This window comes from Carcharodon carcharias, chromosome 9 (genome assembly GCF_017639515.1).
Source record: "Carcharodon carcharias isolate sCarCar2 chromosome 9, sCarCar2.pri, whole genome shotgun sequence".
NCBI lineage: Eukaryota > Metazoa > Chordata > Chondrichthyes > Lamniformes > Lamnidae > Carcharodon > Carcharodon carcharias.
In genome coordinates this window covers 24595502-24610411 of record NC_054475.1, presented here as the reverse complement: position 1 = coordinate 24610411, position 14910 = coordinate 24595502, and the positions used below count along the sequence as shown (strand labels likewise).

Below are 14910 nucleotides of genomic sequence, written 5' to 3'. Positions count from 1 at the left end.
GTCTCTCCACTCCTGCAGTTTCATCACCCGAACTCCCTCTCTGTCCTGAAGTCTCACTGTTTTAACCTGCTGATGGATCTCTCTGTTTGATGGAATCAGATGAAGTGTTAAACTGGATCTCTGGCTTTTCTGCTTTCAGGAGTGGCTGATGAAAAAGGTGAAAATTGCCAGTATGTGTATTATACCTTATGGTCCTGTAGTGATACAAATCAAACCTAAGCTTATTATGAACAGGAAAATCAAATTATCTGTGATACTCGTAAACACAGAACCAGTAGCAAGGTACAAGTCATTTGCTGGCACAGAAAATTTGTAATTCTATATTTAAGCTAAATTTCTTCAAAATTAACCTTTGGGAACGTTAAGCGGTCCCTGCTGTAAATGCAAGAGCTGCTTATTGCTGTATTATATGGCTTTTTGCATATTTTTGATTTTGCTTCATTTTTGGCGATTGCTTGGTCACTCGGGTGTTAAGGCCATGTACGGTGTCCAACTGTTGTCTTGACAAAAAAAAACAGGAAACCCAGGAATGGAGCACCAATTAACCTGGCCTATATGGCTCACCAGATCAATTAGCTGAGCCACTGCGAAGCTAAAGCCTATGGATATTGGAAATTCTGACCAAATGTATTTAAAGGTAGGCACAGAGAAAATTGCTTATAGAACACTATAATCCTTTTCTAAATGAACCGATGCTTTGTAGTACACAAACACAATCAGTGATGCCCTAATTAACAATCGTGTTTCTAAAAAAGTTGGTAAAAAAAATCCTGAAAGGTAACAGCAAGGATTTGTGTGGTGCAAATCAATCATGCACTGGCGCTAGTTATGACGGATGACAAATTTATTAGGGTTCTTTGAGAATGTTACAAGCAGGATGGGTAAAGGTGAGCCAGTAGATGTAGTGTATAAAGGCATTCGATAAGGTACCACTTAAAAGGTTACCGCACATGAGCTCGTGATGTTGTTAGCTTGGACAGAGGATTGGTTAGAGAACAGGGAACAGAGTCAGGATAAATGGATAGATTTTTCAAGTTGACAAACTGTAGCTAGTGGAGAGCCACAAATATCAGTGCTGGGACCTCAACTATTTGTGATCTATATGAATTACTTGGATGAAGGGGTTGACTGTATTGTAGCCAACTTTGCTGATGGCACAAAGATTGGTAGGAAAGCAAATTGTGAGGAGGATACAGAGTCTGGAAGGAGGAAGTGAATGGGCAAAAACCTAGTAGATGGAGTATGATGTGGGAAAATGAAGTGGCTCACTTTGGCAGGAACAACAGAAAAACAGAATATTATTTAAATAGAGAGACTGCAGAATTCTGCAGTACAGAGGCATCTGGCTGTGCTTGAAAATGAATCCCAAAGCATTAGCATGCAGGTACAGCAAGTAATTAGGAAAGCAAGTGGAATGTCGGCCTTTATAGCAAGGGGAATGGAGTATAAAAGTAGAGATGTCTTGCTACAACTGGACAGAGCATTGGTAAGACTGCATCTGGAGCACTGTACAGCATTGGTCTCCTTACTTAAGGAGGGATATACTAGCACCGGAAGCTGTTTAGAGAATATCCACTAGACTGATTCCTGGGAGAAGGGGTTGTGCTATCAAGAAATGTTGAGCAGGTTGAGCCTCTATTCATTGCAGTTTAGAATAATTAGAGGTTATCTTACTGAAACATATATGATTCTGAAGAGGCTTGACAGGATAGATCCTGTGAGAATGTTTCTTCCAGTAGGGGAATCTAGAACCAGGGGACCGTTCTTAAAATTAAGGGGTCTCCCAATTAATGCTGGGGTGAGGAATTTCTTTTCTCGGAGGGTGGCTAATGTTTGCAATTTTCTTCCTCAGAGGAGTGCAGGCTGAGTTAGTCAGAATTTTGATCGACAAAGGAGTCAAGGGTTTTGGGGGACAGGCAGGAATGTGAATTTAAGGCCACAATCAGATCAGCCATGATCTTATCAAAATGGCAGAGCACATTTAATGGGCCAAATGGCTTACTCCTTCTGTTCTCTACTGTTTAACCCTAGGCAACAAAATCATTATACTCTTCACTGCTGCTATCCTACTTAGTTTTGTACGGACATAATTTTACATGTACTGCACGGAAAGATGCTAATGAATTCCACATGTGAAAAATAGATGGAATTCAATAAATCTCGATAGCAAAAGTGGCAAATTCATTGAAGATGTAATGTTTGAAGCCTTAATTATGTACTCTATGTCATCAAAATTTATGTTGCTTTCTTTGGATGGCTTCATAAGTTAAACGGAATATGAGAAGAATGCATGAGTCTGGTTCATTTGGAAGGAGGAAAGGAAAGGTATTTTATCAACATGTGTTGAGCTCTTGTACTCTGGTTTGTAATAAATTATTCAGTAACAATTGTATTATTAAAATGATACTGCTGGGCCAGGGTTTCACTTTAGCATTTTAAATGAATAGAAATCAAGTTCAAGTAGGACTTCATAGCAGTTAGATCTTGGTGTGGTATGATCTCCATTATCATTATTCCAATTATCTTACTTTTTGATAATCCACCAGCATTTTCTTGGGTCCACGTTCTGAATGAAAGATTGCCTCACTGCAAATGCCAGTCGCTTCCTCTCTAACTCGAATCAAACCACAAAAGATTAAGTTCACTTTATAATTTGTATCATACTTGTCTTCATCCTCCTGCCCTAGGGCCTTTTCAGCTACTTGTGTAAGACCAGAATTTGTGGACTTGATTAGCTGTCGATTTCCATTGTCAATCAGAGTAAACCGTCTGCCATGATAAATAATGGAGCTTCCACTGCTGAGTTCTTCAGACGGGATACAGTAGGCTGCTGCAATGTTGCATGACTGGTGCTTTGCAAAAACTTTCAGCCTGCTGCTTCTATCTCCCTTCTCGAGAAATGAAATGGTTCTCAAGAGTTTAAAAATAACAAAGTATAAAATTGGTGCAAAAGGTGTTTTTTTGCAAATTTTTCATTTTCTTCCTTTCTATTTTGAAAGCATGGACTCCCTGATGGGGTATGGTTTGCTGAATGCTCTTTGGGATCTGCCTAGGTGTCCATTATTCATGTGTAAGCTCAAGCAGTGATTGAGCATGACAGGTTATTGGAATAGAGAAGTGGAGGGGAGGACATCACAACTGCAACCAATCTTTTTCTTGATCCAACAACAGCAACCAAGTGCAAAATCTCTGATCAATTTTCACTTCCCCTACCCATTTGGTGGATTCCTGCTGCTGTCCCAGCTGAGATCAGCTCACTCAGCATCGTCCGAAGGATTAAACCTTTAAGCTTCCTTCCCCATGTAGGTCAATTAATTATTGGATAGACTTGCTAAGACATGGGGAGCGGGTTCTTGTTTGTTAAGGTTCCTAAAGTCAAAATCTTCATTTTAAGAAGTTAATAGTTTGGATTCTGGCTCTTACCCTGTATAATGTTACTGGTTTGAGTATTTGCCTTAGACCCTTCTTAATACTCTTGGAGATTGTAGAATAATCATTTTTGAAGATTTTTCCTCTTGTCAGTGACATCTTTAGGATATCTGTAATAAATAATATCAGTAATATGAAGTGATAACATTGAATCAAATGATTTGAATTGGCTTGCCTTGCTTTAGTTCCTAAAAATTCATAACATTTGCTGTGCTCCAGAATAATTTGGGTCAGGATATGTCCCGTATGCATCACTTGTTTTCTTGGGGCCTTCTCTCTGACATAAACTTGAAGCCATTAACTAAATAACTGGTTTTGGCAAGGTAAATTAAAAAAACAAAGGATACGCCTCCACAGTGACAGGCCATGACCTTCCAGTTTTCTATTACATAATGCTAGGTGCCATTTCGGAGACCACAGTTGCCCAGTTACTGACACTGACTTTACTTGACCCATGCATAGTATATGTAAGTTTGAGTTTGTTTTAGTGGCAGCAGAGTATTTTAATGTTTTGTTGAGATGCACAAATCAAGCCATTAGTAAGATGCAGTTTTATATCAGTGATTTCTTAAATGGGTCTAGAAGTGCTACATTCCCATTGTTGACAGGTGGAAGATCAGGCCTGTTGGAGCAAGAATTCCTCAAACGTTCATTTGCATAACCAAATCATAAATAGATTCCCTATGTGGGCATTTATTGTTTTGCACAAGCGCTAATTAGAGGAGGCCTTCTCCCATGGTAAACCCTTATCTTAATCCTGGGAAATTGTTGATCAAAGGACAAGCACGTCTGTGCAGGAAAATTATTATACAGGGAAATCATTGGGAAAGGAATCCTAAGTTTTTCTCTATCTTTAACCAGCTAGAACCTAGTGTTCCAATTGTCTTAGGCCGGGGAATGATGCATGACATGAGGAGACCAAACAGTGAAAGACGATAAAATTAATTTTCAAATTAGCCTTATATGGAAAAATAACTATTAATTGACATTATAAGATGTGATTATTCAATATCAAATGGTTTATCTGATTGCATGAGAAACAGCAAAGGAATTGGTAAAGACATTTACCAAACACCTAATGTTGTTTCCAAGTAAAGTAGCCTACCATGAGCCCCCTGTAACATCAATGTGAGGTGAATCGTTATATGAAGGAAAAGGTTGGGGGTACCAGACATTATTGCTATGGAGCACTGGGGGAAAACCACCTGCCTAGGAGGAGCAAAGGGTACACTCTGCCAGTTAGTAAGGTTGGAGTGATTTTTCTTTTTGACACCCTAGACTGCATGTATTCGATGAATGGAAATGTTTTCCAAGAAGCATCCTTATTGTAGTCAGGTGGCTCTCAAGCATTAGGCCCCAAGGCATCAGGAAAGTCTGCTGTTTGTCACAGATCATGTTTAGCATGCTCTTCCTGCTGGGTTTGACCACAGGAAGGCAAAATAATGACCTTGTGCTACCAAGGAGAACATCAGTCATTTAAAACATGCAGTATGATCAAGGCACCTAGCTCAGTTACTTCACCACCCCTCCAGGTATCTTCAGGTGAGCCAAAGGTAGATAAAAGGTCAATACTGCCATGACCTTTTGTGTGCAGGCAGAGCTAAATTCCAATTGAAGGAGCAGGGGGCATATTAAAAGGAGTGGTATCCAGGTTTTAGCACTGTAGTGCTCAGCTGGTACCTATTGTGTGCATGTGATAACTGAAAGTAATTAATAGGTGAAATACGGGATGCATTCTTCTGAAGGTGAAGGGAGTGTTGCATTGTCTTTTCGGAATAAAATATGGGTATAAGTAGTGTGTAATGTGTGTCAATTCATATAAATAATTAAAAGATATCAGTTTCCTAAAAGTTATTTTCTATTCTTAATTTGAATTAGACTACATTGAATTAACTAATTCAATTTTTGGAAGCACTGAATTCCAACTTTTCTGTATTATAAACTTTGCATAATTTAAGTCATTGAATGGGAAGGGCCAGCATTTATTGCCCATCTCTAATTTCCCTTGAGAAGGTGATGGTGAGCTGCCTCCTTGAATTGTTGCAGTCCATGTGGTGTAGGTACACCCACAGTGCTGTTTAGGGATGGAGTTCCAGGGTTTTGACCCAGCAGCACTGAAGGGACGGTGATATATTTCCAAGTCAGGATGATGAGTGGCTTGGAGGAGAACTTCCAGGTGGTGATGTTCCCATGTGTTGGCTGTCCTTCTAGAAGGTAGCAGTCGTGAGTTTGGAAGGTGCTGTCCAAGGATCCATGGTGAGTTCCTGCAGTGCATCTTGTAAATGGTGCATACTGCTGCTACTGTGTGTTGGTGGTGGAGGGAGTGAATGTTTGTGGAAGGGGTGCCTATCAAATGGGCTGCTTTGCCTTGGATGGTGTCAAGCTTCTTGTGTTAAAGCTGTACTCATCCAGGAAAGTGGAGAGTATTCCATCACAATACTGACTTGTGCCTTGTAGATGGTGGACAGGCTTTGGGGAGTCAGGAGGTGATTTATTCACCATAGGTCTTGCTGTATTTGGACGTGGACTGCTTCAGTATCTGAGGAGTTGCAAATGGTACTGAATATCCCCACTTCTGACCTCATGATGGAAGGAAGATCATTGATGAAGCAGCTGAAGATGGTTGGGCAAGGACACTACCCTGAGGAACTCCTGCATTGATGTCTTGAAACTGAGATGATTGACCTCCAACAGCCACAACCATCTTCCTTTGTGCGCGATATGACCCCAACCAGCAGAGTGTTTCTCCCCGTGATTCTCATTGACTTCAGTTTTGCTAGGGCTCCTTGATGCCACACCCGGTCAAATGCTGCCTTGATATCAAGGGCAGTCACTCTCACCTCACCTCTGGAGTTCAGCTCTGTTGTCCATGTTTGAACCAAGGCTGTAAGGAGGTCAGAAACCGAGAGGCCCTGGCAGAACCCAAACTGAGCGTCAGTGAGCAGGTTATTGCTAAGTGAGTGCCACTTGTTAGCTCTGTTGATGACCCCTTCCATTACTTTACGGATGATAGAGAGTAAACGGATGGGGCGGTAATTGGCCGGGTTGGATTTGTCCTGCTTTTTGAGCATAGGACATAGCTGGGCAATTTTTCACATTGCTGGGTAGATGCCAATGTTGTTCTGGAATAGCTTGGCTAGGGGCCCAGCACATTCTGGAGCACAAATCTTCAGTATTATGGCCGGAATATTGTTAGGGCCCCTAGCCTTTGCAGTATTCAGTGCTTTCAGCCATTTCTTGATATCTCGAGTGAATCGAATTTGCTGAAGACTAGCATCTGTGATGCTGGGGGCCTCCAGAGAAGGCCGAGATGGATCATTCACTCAGCACTTCTGGCTGAAGATTTTCCTGAATGCTTCAGCCTTATCTTTTGCACAGATGTGCTGGACTCCTCCATCATTGAGGATGGGGATATTTGTGGAGCCGCGCTCCTCCAGTGAGTTTAATTGTCCACCACCATTCACGAATGGATGTGGCAGGACTGTAGAGCTTAGATCGGTTGGTTGTGGATCATTTAACTCTGTTTATTGCTTGCTGCTTAATGCTGTTTGGCATGCAAGCAGTCCTGTGTGGTAGCTTCATCAGATAGAAACCTTATTTTTAGGTATGCCAGGTGCTGCTCCTGGTATACCCTCCTGCCCTCCTCATTGAGCCACGGTTAATCCCCTGATTTGATGGTAATGGTAGAGCGGAGGATATGCCGGGCCACGAGGTTACAGATTGTGTTCTATTTCAATTCTGCTGCTGCTGATGACCCAAGTGCCTCATGGATGCCCAGCCTTGAGTTGCTAGATCTATTCGAAACCTGTCCCATTTAGCAGGGTGGTAGTGCCGCACAACACGATGGAGGGTATTCTCAATGTGAAGCCAGAACTTCGTCCCCACAACGACTGTGCGGTGGTCACTCCTACCGATACTGTCATAGATACATACATTTGCGGCAGGCAGGCTGGTGAGGATGAGGTCAAGTATGTTTTTCCCTCTTGTTTGTTCCCTCACCACCTACCGCAAACCCAGTCTACCAGCCATGTCCTTTAGGATTGGGTCAGCTCAGTCTGTACTGGTGCTACCGAGCCACTCTTGGTGATGGACATTGAAGTCCCCCACCTAGAGCACATTTGGCACTCTTGCCTCGCTCTGTGCCTGCCCCAAGCGATGTTCAACATGGAGAAGGACTGATCGATCAGCTGAGATTACCTGGTAATCAGCAGGAGGTTTCCTTACCCATGTTTCACCTGATGCCATATGACTTCATGAGACCTGGAGTCAGTGTTGAGAGCTTCCAGGGCAACTCCCTCCTGACTGTCTGCTACTGTGCCACCACTTCTGCTGGGCCTGTCCCTGGGATGGTGATGGTGGTGTCTGGGACATTATCTGTGAGGTATGATTCTGTGAGTATGACTATGTCAGGCTACTTGATGGGCCTGTGGGACAGCTCTCCCAATTTTGGCACAAGCTCCCAGATGTTATTAAGGAGGCCTTTGTAGGGTCAGCAGGGCTGAGGTTGCCATTGGCATTTCAGGTCATGCCAGGCGGTCTGTCTGGTTTCATTCCTTTCTAGTGGTTGGATAAAACTGAGTGTCTTGCTAGGCCTTTTCAGAGAGCAGTTAAGAGTCAGCCGTGTTGCTGTGGATCTGGAGTCACATGCAAGTCAGGTAAGGACAGCAGATTTCTTTCACCTAAAGGACATTAATGAACCAGATGGGTTTTTATGACAATCGACAATGGTTTCATATCATCATTAAACTTTTATTCCAGATTTTTATTGATCGAATTGAAATTCTACCATCTGCTGTGGTGGGATTTGAACCCCAGTCCCCAGAACATTATTCTGGGTCTCTGGATTACCAGACCAGTGACAATACCACTGCGCCAACGCCTCCCTGATAATGTTATGAAGTGAGTGTGAAAAAAGATTGAGTTATGAGGGTTAGATTTTATTGATAAAGATAAGAGAAAAGTAATATTCTGTGCAAGTGAGTAAGATTTCCACAAATCTTTTTTTTAAATCTTTTGCATCTGAAGTAAGCTTTCTATCTGGCACATTAGTATTATTCAAATAATTGTCTAATATATGACAATAACAGATTAGAATATATTTTCATTTAATATGTTTTCCTTAAATGTTATGTTGCCAGTGTACATTTTTTCAGTGAATTTGCTGATAAGTTGATGTATTAACAAGTATAACTAGTATCTAATTTTAAAAAAAAAACGCTGTCCAGCATTTATTGGGTGTTTTTGTTCAGTGCTCACAGTTCAGTACAGTGTCTGGACAGGAAATGTTGCATTTTGTGCAGCCTAAGATAATTTTGGCAAAATGGATGAAAAGCAACTTTGGGGAAAGCTGATGTTGTTTTGTTCTGACCAAACATGTCAATGAACGATGGACTTCATTGTTCACTTTATTAGAGCATTGTGTGTGAACCAAAGGGCAGTATATGTACAGTTACTTAAATTGCTTTCTCTACTTTCCAAACGCTGGATGTCATTATTTGAGAAGAACTGGGAGGGTGCTTGGGTTCAGTTGGATCCATGAGACATACGGGTTTGTTTGCTTTGGGAGAGCAGCTGATTGTTTAAAAAGCTGCTTGTGCTGAGTGAATGTATCCGGCCTATTTGAACATAAACAATGACTAAACTTTGCACAGAGTAACAACAGTGTTTAAAAACAAGGGAATAATTCTCTATTTGGAAAAACCACTGTTAGGTAGTTTATTTATCAGCTTGAGGCGATGTGACCACAATGAAGTACCCGACTTCTGTTAAGCAAGCAACTTGTTTTGAAATTTTATTAACTTGTATGAGGAATATTCACCTGCAAGAGATCAACCAAATTGATGTTTCAAAAGTCAGCATGTTGGTGTTGGCTCAGGGAAGACAAAGGCTATTATGTTTTCACAGTTACCCAGTGTTTCCTTTTGGCCTTTTACCCAGAAATAGAAGACTCTGTTGTGGTGTTTTGGGGGAATTTTCCCAGCCACTTGGAGGCGGGCGGTGTAATGGGAGTCAGGAAAATTTGAGGAGTGCGAGTTTCATAACTCTGGCTGCTTTTCCCACGACCAAGCTGCTGACCCAGGAAGGCAACCCGCTTGGCAATGGCGAGAAGTTAAATAAGGCCATTCTGATACCCATTAGCCAGCATATTCCTAAGGCAATAGTAGTTTTGGCCAGAAGTGTATAGGTCCCTGCTTTGTCTGTAGCTCATCTCTTCGCAAGAGACGAGAGCACAGCAGGAGATTGGAGGGCTATGAAATAACTCTGCAGTAATATCTTCAAATGGGCATATAGGTTTCGCTCAGCACGTCCATAGGCAAATGGTTTAAAGTGAAAGCATTTCTCCTGCAGACGGATCCACCTGATTGCTCTGAGCATTCGGATTTGACTGCCCGTTCTAGCGTTAGTAGTGCGCCCTTTCCATCTCTGTTCGTCTGAGCAGTGCATGCCATTCTTAGTGGAGCTACTGGCCAGCCTTCCCTTCTGCTCTGATTGGCCCTCCCATGCCTCTTGCCTTCCTGCCATTCTTGGAGAGCGAATATGGAGGTGTCCTATTAATTGCTCTTTGAATTTCTGCAGTGACTGCTACCTGGTCAGATAGGTGAGCAGCTAGTTCTATGATTCTACACTGCTCGACAATGCCAATTGCATTCAAATAATTTTATGTACTATGAAGCTTCTGCACCATCTGATTTTCTTTAAAGGGTGATTTATCTTGGACTGCTTGGTAGTGAAGCTTCCTGGACAATTGCTGATGTTTCCTTTGAGCTGCCTTTGCTCACACAGTGCTTGCAAGTGCAGGATAACATTCAGGAATAATAAATTATATGCCAAATATCAGAAAACAGGATTGAGGATCATGATCTCTTTGTGTGAAAAAGCCTCATTGATGGAGCTGCCATGCAGAACCTGCATTTCCAATCAAAGTTGAGTTTAGCGTTACCCTGCCATCACTGAAGTGTCTGTCAGGAAGGAGTCAGTAAAATGAAATAAAAGAAATAGTTTCAATGATGGAAGCAAGAAAAAATAGTCACTGCTTGCTGAAAGTGAAGCTATTTCAGCAGAGCGGGGTAATAACCTTGCTAAAATTTTCAAAAGCTCAACAAAATGGTATACTATAACTGGCAGATTAAAGGTTTGGCTTTTCACCATGGATATCAAACCCCTCTACACCTCCATCCCCCATTCCCTACTGCTTCCTTGAACAGAGATCCATCCAAACTCCATTCATCACCACCCTCCTCCAAATGGCTGAACGTGTTCTCACAACTTCTGCTTTAACTCAACACATTTCCTCTGAATAACCGCTTCTGTTACTGGTGCTCACATAGTTCCAAGCTGTGGGATATGTGGAACATTCCTTGTTCCAGTTTTTCTCAGACTCTCTCCCTCCCCTCATTTTTTTTTTTGGTGCCACTTACTGTTCTTACCCCTAAACTGGAAAAAATTTGATCAACTGCACATCCAATTTCTGCCCTTCCCTCCCCTTCATGTGCTCCATCCATGGCTTTTTCCTTCCTTTCTTTGGTTTTGTTGTCTCCATTTCTGTGGATTGAAACCAATATTCACTGTAAGCCACAGACTTGCACAGCTAATTTGACTAAGGTCCCTCACACCATGTGTCCTGTAAGGACTCTTCTATTCCCCCAGCTTCTCCATCTCTGTCACATCTGTTCTGATGATGCAACTCTCCATTTTAGGGTGGTCGATATGTCTTCAACCAAGGATTTCCTTCCGCCGTGGTTGACAGGGCCCTCGACCGTTTTCTTTCCATTTCAAACACTTTTTCTCTCACTCCTTCCCCTCCCTCCAAAATCATGATAGAGTTTTCCTTGTTCTCTCCTTCCGCCCCGTCAGCCTATGTATTTAACGGATAATCCTCTGCCTTTTCCACAGTGTGATGCCGCCGCCTGTTGTAATTTGCCTTTAAGGGATATCAGCATTGTAGCAGTTATAGTTTTGTTTAGTTATAATGTACCTTTAACAATAATACTTGTTAAGGAAGATCACATGATCTGTAGTAACCAATAAGAGAGTAGCGCGGGCTTCCTCATCAGGCAGTGTAGAGATGGAGTCGGAACTGAAAGCACGTGTGTAGTTGCTGCTGAGCATATTGTAAATAAACTTAATGTTTCCACCCAAGAGGCATCTGCGGATCAACCCTCTCACTAATAGCACAACTCGGTCACCCTACAACAAGCATGATGTCACCAGGAGGGAAATGTCATGTGATCCAGTGTTCGCTTCACTTTTGCTATGAGCAGAGAGCACATGCACACAGCTCTGGTGCCTTCAAGTTTTATGCCCATGTATAACTGTTCTCATGTGCCTAGTCTTAATAACTGAAACCACAACAGGTTTACCCAACCCCTTATAAATGATTGCTGCCCTGTCTTGTACAGTAAATAAGCCCAAGGTATATCATTATAATAACATGACATGATCAGCGGTGGTGAGACAGGTGGCAGCAAGATTAAATACAGGTACAACATGGTGAACAGCCTTAAATTGTGCTACATGGACATGAGGCAACCCCCGACATTTTGATCAGACCACAACAAAGTCACAGCATTGGAGTGTTGAAAATGCAGCGTCGTGACTGTGAAGAAAAACTTTGGAGAGACAGTGCTGAGCTGGTGCTCGAGTAAAGAGCCGGTAAGTAGAAGAATCCCTTGTGGCGAGGCTTCAGCACATAGCCTATCAGCTCCATGCGTGGGACAGCACATTGAGACGACCAGGATAGTTCAGTCGAGATAAAGCAAATGAGTAGGGTGTGGGCTGGATTGATAGCAAGCAAGGGAGAGATTATTTTTTGTTAAATCATAAAAATCAGGCCAGAGACGGTTGTGATTATGACGGGTACCTTTGGGAATTGCTGAGTAACTTGAACAATAAACAAAGATGCTGTTACACTGTAGTGCGTTCCCATGACAACTCATCTTCATGGACAGAGCTTCAGAAAAATGTGCAAAAGCAGCTACAGTGACACTCACCTAGATACTACGCTAGAAGGAAGGTCAAAAAGATATTGTCAGGATGTCCACAAAATTCCCCAGTTTGAATTGGGATGCAGTTGACCTACTATCCAAATTCAAAATGTTTAAACAGCTACAGAGCTATGGTTTCTTGATTCACATGTGTCTGAACCAGACAAGCAAGCCATAAAAATTTGCCTAGCAATTGGCAATGAAGGTCTGCACAGGCTGAACACCTCAGGATTAACAGAAGAAGAGCTAAAGGATCCCCAGAAGACATGAGCTACATTGGAAGACCGGTTCAGAATCAGGTTAAACTTGCATATTCATCAGCCAGAGCTCATGTCATCTCAACAACGGCCTACAGAAGCCATAGACCAGTTTTGTCAGCAGATGCAGAGAAATGGGTACATGCTGTGATTTTTCAAATGCAGAACTAGCAAACAGAATTGTTGAGTTGGTGATCACATCCACTCCCATGAAAGAAGTCCGGAAAGATCTGCTAGGCGAGCCCAAAACGTACAGCATCGAAAAGCTACTTGAGGATGGATGTAAATATGAAGCGATCCTCGCAGGTCGACAAAGCTTACAGGGTCTAAGCACAGCACTAACTGACGCACTCACCAGAACACCCAAACCTAGCAAGACATGTGGAAGGTGTGGTCTTCTATATGTACCAAATAAATGCTCAGCTTTCCATCGATTCTTCAAGGCATGTGGCAGAAAGGGCCGTTGGCAGTGGCAGTGCACTAGAGCAAAGGCTGATGCAGCTACAAAGCCATGCAATGACCCAAGCAGGCTGTAGAGAATGGGTACCATCAGAAACATGTACATGGGGTGATTGATAAATCAGAAAATGACAATAATGTGCACAATGAGCTAAAGTGTTTTATACACATATTTTATACACATACACCGTCAATCTCGTGAAAAACATAGATGCTATCACACTGTCTGAAATGTTTGCCAAGATTTGAGTTATCTGCCCTAAGAAAGTTGGTAAGTGTTTGTTATTGGCCAAGATTGACACATGGGCAAGTGCGCTACCTCTGCGAGTTCTAAAAGACATGTATCCACAGATGTAGAAGGCCATGGCGGAACCTACTACTGTGAAACTTGCATGCAACAACTCACTAATTCCATATGAAAGTTCTATAGTCCTGGAGTGCAAGTACAATCGATCCTCTTGGGTGTCACAGATGTTCTACATTGTGGAAACTTAAGGCCCAGTAATTCTTTGTCTACCGGCATGTCTTGACCTCACACTAGTAACAATCCATGACACTAGTCAGACATCACAAGGCAGATCAACCTCAAACTACTGCTGTCACCTCAGCTGATGAGCTAACATTGAAATATCCAGCATGTTTCGATGAAATTGGCAGTTTTGAGGGAGCAGCAATGTTATACTTGCAGGAGAATGCAAGCCAGTCAATTGATCCGCCATGTAAGTGCAGCATTCACATACAAGACTATTTAAACTCGAACTCAACAAAATGGAGAAAGACAAAATCATTAGAAGAGTACAAGAGTGCACAGTGATCATCTGTATCATAAAGAGAGACAGATCATTGAAAGCATGCCTCGATTCACAATGTTGAAACCCAGTTTTGAAACATTGTCCTTACAAAGTACCCATATTAGAAGAGTTAAGTCCAAGATTTGCAAACGCAAAATTCTCAAAGCTCGATGTCAAGCATAGTTACTGGTCAGTACATCTCATGGAGAAGTACCCCATTTCGTACCCCATTCAGATGATGCTGTTTTCAACAACTTTCTTTCTGGTTATCTATTAGTTAGGATCTCATTCAAGCTTACATAGGCCTCATTACATGTACTGTGTCAGCATGATCTGTATCGCAGATGACATGGCTGTTGTGGGAAGAACAAAGCAAGAACATGACCGCAATCTGCACTTATTGATGTAAGTAGCATGTAATGAAGGATTGATGTTCAACAGGCTGAACTTCCACATCAACATGCAGGTGGTCAATTTTTTCAGTTCTGTTTATTCCAATGCTTTTGTATGCTAATCCGAGCAAAATAAAGGAAATTAAGGCCATACTAACTCCTCAAGATGAGAATGATCTTTGAAGATGTCTAGGTCTTTTTAATTTTTTGTCTCCCCACATTCCCAATTTTGCTCAAAAATTTTCATTGCTAAGGGAATTGTTGAGAAAGGATGTGCCGTTCCTGTGGCACGAAGACCACTTCGGAGCTCTGAAACAGTCAATATCACATCAGCATTGCAATCTTACGATCCTAAGGAAACAGCTACCCTGGAGTTAAATGCCTCACAGAAAGGTCTGAGAGCATACATACTACAGAAAGGCAAATCAATTGCGTTTGCTTCAAAATCTCTGTCCATAACACAATCCAACTACTCCAACATCGAGTGGGAAACATTAGATTTAGTGTTTGGAGCCATGCATTTTCATATCTATCTCATTTGGCCAAGGATTTGTGGTATAGACCAACCACAAGCCGCGGGGATGATTTGATGAAAACT

General features: G+C 42.1%; 1 protein-coding gene across 2 annotated transcripts in view; it reads left to right on the top strand.

The window, feature by feature from the left end:
- The window catches only part of LOC121282617 (plexin-A2-like), a 470357-nt gene that overhangs the window by 14312 nt on the left and 441135 nt on the right, over positions 1-14910 (top strand). Inside the window, exon 2 of one of the 2 annotated variants that reach the window (XM_041196397.1) lies at positions 19-157. The exons of the other annotated variant lie outside the window; for it this stretch is intronic. The gene's annotated coding sequence lies outside the window, so the exon portion shown is untranslated. The remainder of the gene's footprint in view (positions 1-18; positions 158-14910) is intronic. 2 annotated transcript variants of the gene reach the window in all.